The sequence below is a fragment of the Cibotium barometz genome, chromosome 19 (assembly GCF_041138505.1).
Source record: "Cibotium barometz isolate CiBa-2024 chromosome 19, ASM4113850v1, whole genome shotgun sequence".
Taxonomy (NCBI): Eukaryota; Viridiplantae; Streptophyta; class Polypodiopsida; order Cyatheales; family Cibotiaceae; genus Cibotium; species Cibotium barometz.
The window spans coordinates 392,306-401,041 of record NC_141064.1 but is presented as its reverse complement, the minus strand read 5'-3'; positions in this window follow the sequence as shown (position 1 = coordinate 401,041).

Here is an 8,736-nt window from a genome sequence, read left to right as displayed (position 1 = left end):
TCTACTCAGTCTTCACGCATCAATATCTTTTGGTGGGCAATAGGCTATCCACGCAAGTGGTAGCCTATCGCTCCACTTGTGCTGCGGAGCCTATGCCCGGGTCAGGGGTGGGTACACAAACACACCCCTATATCTTTCTTAACTTATACAATTTTGCTACCTAATATTTTTCTAAACTAAGGGTTTTTATTGGACCCTTGAATTTTCTAACCTGTTTCTCATAGAATTTTGGGAACTTGTGGGTAGTGTTGAACATGTTCTTTAACCCTATATTGGGTCACTTAATGACTAAAGGCTAGAATTTCTGTTTTATTCATTTTCTGGTATGAATTGAGATTTCTTTTTAGCTTCGCGTACAGCGTGCCAGACCTCTCTAAAAGATGGATCGTGCTCACATAAACCACGTAGTGACTCCAAGAAATCATTCTTGAAGATTTTCATCTGGAGACCATAAATGAGTTTGGCTTTTTTATTGCTATAGAACACACACACACACACACACACAATACACACATCATACCTGTCTCATAATGTCAAACCTTTCTTATTTATTGCTTGGGATAACCTTTTTACTTTAATGTGGGCACCAGGCTTTATACTTTGACTTGGAGGAGTCCCAAAATATAACTTATTGGTTAACACAATTTGAGTAACTTTATTGTTATCATATTAAACCTAACTCTGGCTCTAGAATGAGGAGATGGGTAACACTACACAGAGAAGATGATGGTGCCCTTTTTGCTTTTGGACAGCTCTATAGAAGGCTCCACTATATGCCTGCAATGATGAGAGGCCACATGGGCTGCTGATGCATGAAGATGCCTCGACTGAGGATTTGCTATAAATCAAGACAAATTTGGGGTGAGTGGCACACGCTCACTAGTCTGCTTGTGTATTGCTTTAAGCTCAGGTCCCTCACTTAGCCCTTTGGGTATGTTTTGTGATCATGGCTCTATTGCTTACTATATGATCGGTGCGCCTTCTTCACAGGTGCCATGTATATTTGAATTTCTGTTTTTACCTGATATGGTTGCACAATGTCTTTAATTTGGATAATGGAGCTCTATTATAAAACCCTTTGCTTTTCACTAATGATTACATAGCACATAAGAGATAAATGCTTGTGGAATATGCATTACTTGTACAGACTACATGCCGTTATCTGATCTCATCAGAATGGTTACACATCTGAATCTGTGGCTTATGTACTAAATAATCTACTTGGCTTCATGATGTATGGTAAACCCTGGCTTACTACTTGGGGCAGATAGGGTATGACTACTAGTATGCTGTAGGTATTGTTAACATAGGAGCTCTGTATTCGGGACTTTATTTGCTTTCATCTTTTGGGATAAACGTCCTCTGGACTTTCACTTCTAATGATTAATGGGTAAAAGAGAAATCTTAATTTTGATAATGGTATTCTCTCAATGCTCTTGGTCTAATCGATGGCTGCATTGATTGGGTACAGCTTGCTTTCTTGATATAACTTGTGTTGTGAATTTCTTTAGTATATAGAGACCTATGACATGTGTAGTGTTGAGTGACATTGATGACAAGTGGTTGAGACCCCTGACACCTGCAAAACACATCCAGACTAACACTTTTGTTTGTCTGTTTGTATGGATGTAGGTAACAGGACTCACCTTCTCCGGATTGCATTTGTGAAAAAGGGTTTCTCTCTGCCGAGGATCTGCCTCGGCTTGTTGTGTTTTTTTTCTCTCACTAGATCTAAATCTCATCTTGAAGTTTTACTTGAGACACTCAAAAACATGACGTATTACACAGATGATGAAATATATCATGTTTCCATTCATATCTTGAGTATAGAGTGTCTTTTGAATTTGGTATTCAGCTGTAGGGTATTGTATTATGTTCAAAACAAAAACACACACTCTAGCTATAGGGGCTACTCTCTTTGGAGATAGTCCACATACTCATACTCAAACTCTTTATACCTGAGCCGTATTTATACAATTCTCGCTATCATTGTGCTTTTAGCCGATAGTCTTAAAGATTGAATTGTATGCCGATTGAGGTTGGAGCTTGCCGTGGTGCCCTTATGTTGGCTGGTTTTAGGAAGTGTAGCTTCTACAGTACCTTTATTTTGACTAATACTATGTTTTATGTCTCATAGATTTTACCCCTTTTCAGGGGGTCAGAGATTCCTCCTGAGACCATTCACCGTCAAAAGCCTGCCAGCATGTTTTGGCATGCATCAAGACCGAAGAAGCACAAGATATTATCGTGTCCTCAGTTCCAGAAGAGCAGTGCCAACATGGCTCTCTTCTACAACTCCTGTCCTTTAATGATTGGGTTAAGATTTTGGCTGAGCTAGATAAGGATAAGGAAAGTCTTCAAACAATTCTCGCCATCAATGTGCCTCTGGCTGATAGTCTTAAAGATATAATTGCTTGTTTAGATTGAGGTTGGAGCTTGACTCATAGCCATAGTGCCTTTGGTGGGCTAGTTATAGGTGGTCTCTACCTTCAAAAATACTCTTTTCCTTCTCTGTTTAACGGTTTACATGTAGGTCACTACATTTACCTGGCAACATAGCCAGTGGATTCCAACTGGAATATATATGTATGGCAAACCTTGCCAAAGAGCCTAACTAAGGCTTCCCATTCTACTCAGTCTTCACGCATCAATATCTTTTGGTGGGCAATAGGCTATCCACGCAAGTGGTAGCCTATCGCTCCACTTGTGCTGCGGAGCCTATGCCCGGGTCAGGGGTGGGTACACAAACACACCCCTATATCTTTCTTAACTTATACAATTTTGCTACCTAATATTTTTCTAAACTAAGGGTTTTTATTGGACCCTTGAATTTTCTAACCTGTTTCTCATAGAATTTTGGGAACTTGTGGGTAGTGTTGAACATGTTCTTTAACCCTATATTGGGTCACTTAATGACTAAAGGCTAGAATTTCTGTTTTATTCATTTTCTGGTATGAATTGAGATTTCTTTTTAGCTTCGCGTACAGCGTGCCAGACCTCTCTAAAAGATGGATCGTGCTCACATAAACCACGTAGTGACTCCAAGAAATCATTCTTGAAGATTTTCATCTGGAGACCATAAATGAGTTTGGCTTTTTTATTGCTATAGAACACACACACACACACACACACAATACACACATCATACCTGTCTCATAATGTCAAACCTTTCTTATTTATTGCTTGGGATAACCTTTTTACTTTAATGTGGGCACCAGGCTTTATACTTTGACTTGGAGGAGTCCCAAAATATAACTTATTGGTTAACACAATTTGAATTAACCCAAGATTAAGCTATGCTTGAGGCCAAATTAATGGCTTTTTTCTATGCTTTTAGTTTATGTATATTAATGATTCAATCCATTATGGATTGATAATCCAATTAGAGATTATTTTAATTATTTTCTTAATGATAAGCATTATCCTTTAGAAAAATTGAGATTTATCAGTCATAGCAGCGGAGCTATGGCAAAATTTTTATAAAAATTATGCATAAAATAATCTCATTCAAAGCATAAAAAGAGGACTTCCTACCATATTCTAGGAATTATCATCCTAGATTAATGGAAAGAATTTCATTACAATCATGGAGAAATTGAATTTTAATATTATGCATAATGGATAAATTTTTATATCAAAAGTGTTATTTTTATCATTTTTAATTTTCATGCATAGAAGTATGCATAAAGGAAAATTTTTATATCAAAAGTGTTACTTTTATCATTTTTAATTTTCATGCATAGAAGTATGCATAAAGGAAAATTTTTATATCAAAAGTGTTACTTCTATCATTTTTAATTTTCATGCATAGAAGTATGCATAAAAGATAATTTTTTATATTAAAAGTGTTACTTTTACCATTTTTAATTTTCATGCATAGAAGTATGCATAAAGGAAAATTTTTTATATCAAAAGTGTTACTTCTATCATTTTTAATTTTCATGCATAGAAGTATGCATAAAAGATAATTTTTTATATTAAAAGTGTTACTTTTGCCATTTTTAATTTTCATGCATAGAAGTATGCATAAAGGAAAATTTTTATATCAAAAGTGTTACTTTTATCATTTTTAATTTTCATGCATAGAAGTATGCATAAAGGATAATTTTTTTAATATCAAAAGTGATACTTTTATCATATTGGATTTCATGTATAGAGGTATGGATAAAAGATGATTATTTTAATGTAAAAAGTGTTACTTTTGTCACAATTGAATTTCATGCATAGAGGTATGCATAAAAGTTGATTATAAAAGTGTAACTTTTATCATAATTGGATTTCATGCATGGAGGTATGCATAAAAGATATTCTTTTTATACTAAAAGTGTGATTTTCATTATAAATGGATTTTATGCATAACTTAGATGCATAAGAGAAATTCTTTTATTCTAAAAGTGTAATTTCTACCAAATTGACTTTATGCATAAGAAGATGCATTTTAAAAAAATAATTTTTAATTCAAAAGTGTCATTCTCATCTAAATTGAATTTATGCATAGGAAGATGCATAAAAGATTGAATTTTAATTCAAAAGTATCATTTTCATTTAAAATGAATTTATGCATAGGAAGATGCATAAAAGATTGATTTTTCTTCGGAAGTATTAATCTCCTTAAATGGAATTTATGCATAAGTAAATGTGTAAAGAAATCTTATATCAAATATAAGAGTTCTCTTGTATTCTATAAATAGATATGAGATGTGATAGGATGTGATAAGAGGTGTATAAGAGATGATAAGAGGTGATAAGATGAATTAAGATGTGATAAGATGTGTATGGGATGAGGTAAGAAGTGTATGTGATAGGATAAGATGCATATGGGTTGTGATAGGACGAGAATGGATGTGATGTAAAAGATTAGATGTGAAGGCATATGGGGTTACATGAATGGGAATGTGGAAATGGATGTATGTATGTGGATGTGTGGATGTGGAGATGGGAGTATGGATGTATGAATGTGAAAATGGATATATGAACGTGAAAATGGATGTATGCATGAAGATGTATATGCATAGATGTGAATGTGGATATAGATGTAGATGTGGATGTATAGATGTGAATGGGAATGTGGATGTGAATGTGGATGTAGATGTGGATGTAGATGTGGATGTATAGATGTGAATGGGAATGTGGATATGGATGTATGTATGTATGTGGATGTAGATGTGGATGTATAGATGTGAATGGGAATGTGGATGTGGATGTATATGAATGTGGATGTATATGAATGTGGATGTATAGATGTGAATGGAAATGTGGATGTGAATGTGAAGGTGGATGTGGATGTGGATGTTGGATGTGGATATGGATGTGTATGTATGAATGTGGATATGGGATGTGGATGTATAAATGAGGATGTGAAAATGGATGTATACATGTAAATGTGGATGTATGGATGTGAAGGTGAATGTGTATGTGAATTAATGTGTCGTCGATATGAGGAAATGGATGAGAATGAGTACACATTGAATGAAATGTGGAATAAGTAATGTGGACTAAGGAGGGATAATGTGGAAAGACGAGAGTTCGATTTAGAAACTGTATTTTGTGACTGTTTGTAAATGACTGTTTTATGTCAAGAATGCTGGGGAAGCATTTTGACCGTCTTATGGATTAAGGTCATGAAGACCTAACTGTTAAAGTTGCAACTGCTGACGGAGAGTCAATGGAGGACGTCTCGCGTAGCAAGGTCGACCGAGGTCTTGACCAGCCTCGGTTCGATTTAAATGGTGAGCTTCCGGTACGGTGGATGAGGGACCAAGGAAGCGGCCTATGAGTGAAGCGCTAGGTCACCTGTGAAGGATCCTAGAGGGTGCTGACCATACGGTGCTCGGGCTCTGGGTCGCCGAAGATACCCACACGTGCGTCGTGGAAGATATTGGAACAAGGAGTAAGAGTTGTTTTGTGAAACCGGGCATGGATCTGGTTGATTGACCTTGCTGGTCTTCAATGGATGAGTCCATGGCTCTTTATATGGATCTGTTGGTTGATCTTGCTGATCTTCAACGAGAGTCCATCTTGATTTTTATAAGTGATTATATTGCAAAGTATTATGGGCTAGGAACTATTGAAAAGGCCCCTGTGTGGACAGGTGGTGAGCGTTCTAGTTGCCAATGATGCCATAGATACTCTGATGAAGGAATGATGGGAAATTATGAATCAACCAAATAAATTGGAAGATTGTGATCAGTGGTACTATGGTTTCATTAAAGGATTGTTTTAAAGTTAGCTGAAGCTAAGAAAAAGGCAATTTCATATTGGGTGTGTAAGTGGTGTGGCTAGTTTTATGTTTGCATGAACTTCCGGCTAGGGGGCCTTGGAACTCTTTTCCTTGGTACCCGGGACAAAACCTAACCAAATTTCAAATTGGATCCCATCACTACAGTGGTTGGGCGGTTGGCTAACCCATGGGACTGGATGGGGTTAGGCTGGACTGATGGATCCGTAAATCGAGATTTAATTTCTATTATTACGATAGATGAAGTAAATCCCGGATAGAAATTGTTCTATGGATAGGAATCAACGGCTGTGCCTCTTGATGGGGAAAAAAGCGTTGATCCCAATGATCCAAGTGCAAGTTTCTTCCTTGATTTGACCAAGTACCGTTAAAGGTGCAGTCAGATCAGTTGATCCGTAATGATCTTGACTACGTTAGAGTAAAGAGTTATCCTGGTGGAATCGCCCATGCTTTTCGGGTAAAGGAAGTTTTTTCGGTTTCGGTTTTGGACAAACCGACGGATTAGTCTCTTGTCCGGATATCCATGGGCGAGGCCCCGAGTGTGGACCCCTGTCCCGTGCGAGAAGTGCTACTTCCGCTGCCAGTATCCTGAATCCGTTGCTCGGTGGGAACAGGGATCTCACAGTTGGTATCAGAGCATTTGGTTTATAAAGATCAACTGAGAAGACAAATATGTCAAAAATTTATCAAGAAACACAAAAAGGTTGTAATTGTGTGATATAAGTCATACAATTTGATATTCAAACTAAAATTCGTAATTTGGTAATTGGGTCTTCAGATGGAAGTACCACAATTATATAGAGTCCCTGACTTGCTTGAGGCCTAGACATGATGGTATTTACCTTATAATTCCAAGGGCCGTGACTACCCGTATATACCAAGAGTATACTGCAGCTCTTTACTGCCAGTATATACGAGTAAATCTAAGACTTGAAATTATAAGCGTTAATGCTATCCAGAGGATGATTTCGAATGTGGTTGATATGATTTTTAATTCTGTTTGAGAATTGATGAATTGATTTGGATTCTGATTGAAAAATGATGATCCTTGAAATTTGGTTGAAATGTAATAAGCTGAGCGAAACCTCAATGAGGATGAATGGGACGAGTCCCTGTGATGATATTCATAACTGGAATGATGATAATGATTTCAGCAAATCACTATGAGATTAGTGGATTGTGCTGTCAGATTACTACTATTAATACTTGACCGTTAGATCAAGTTAATAAGGGATGACAAATTGAGAACTTACTTGACTAAAATTCCCGTGGAGGAATGTTCAGAAGGAAATTTTTTTGTCTAATGGACCATTATCATGTTAAAGATATGAATGATATGATCTGAATGAATTGATGATGAGTTCTAAGGGATATTTATCCCAGTATTCTGTTGGGTTGACCAGAATATAAGGAACCCCAGAATAAAATTGGATCTTAAGAAAAAGAGTTGTCCTCTACCTTGCAAGATGAGGACATCTCGCACTTTTTTAAGTGGGGTAGAATGTAAGATTCCTCCCCAACCTTCGAGGTATATGGGAGTAAGAATCTCCCTTTTGATCTTATAATTATTCCCTCTCTAAAATAAAAGAAAGATTCTGTAAAAAAAAAAAGAAAAAAAGAAAAAAAAAAGAAGATCCTTTTCCTAGAATACTTCTCAGGAGTCCTACCTGTTTTAAGGATTCAGAATAATGAGTTTAGAAGTGAAAATCGGTGTTTTGGATACCACGGTTTTGGTTTTCATTCGAGTACGGCCCAAAAAGAAGTTCTTTATCTCTTGGGGAGTATAAGAAGTTATCCCCCAGATATTGTGAACCTTATCTGAATTCAATGAAAGTAGGTGACTTAGCCTACAAGCTTCTTTTATCTCCTCATCTCAAAGTTCTTAATGCCTTCTATAGAAAAATGTGCCAAACCCAAATCATGGAAAGACGGCAAAACTTCAGTGGCAAGTTACCGTTGGCTTCTAGGTTACGCTAGCTCCTTCCTTTATATAAGTCGTAACTTTTACTTGTCGCTCACAGTAATCTTACTTCCATCGATCTCCCTTCTTCTTAATCTCCTTCATGGCTTGGCAACAGGAATTAGTTTTATCCATGATGATTTCTCACCTTCAAGACGCAAGCGAGTCTGTGAAGAAAGATTTTATAGAACAGTATGAGCGCTCACTTTTCCCTCACTTGGGAACTTCTGTAGCGCAGACCAAATGGAGGACCTATCAAGACATAACTAGGGTAACACCCTGGGGTCAGCAGCACTTTCGCAACAATGTCCGCTTGGCCATGGTTATTGAAGCCTTGGGTTTGGGTCCCCGATACTACTGCGTCATGAGATCAAGGCATCCTCGGTTTTCTGAGCGGGTCTTCTTATTGGCGTGTTTTCTTCCTCATGAGAAGATATGCCTTTACCCCGTTTTTGGCTTGCCTCTCAGAGGTCCTTTTGTTAGATCACCTCATACCACTGAGATAGGCGCAGCAATAACCCACAGAATCATTCCCATA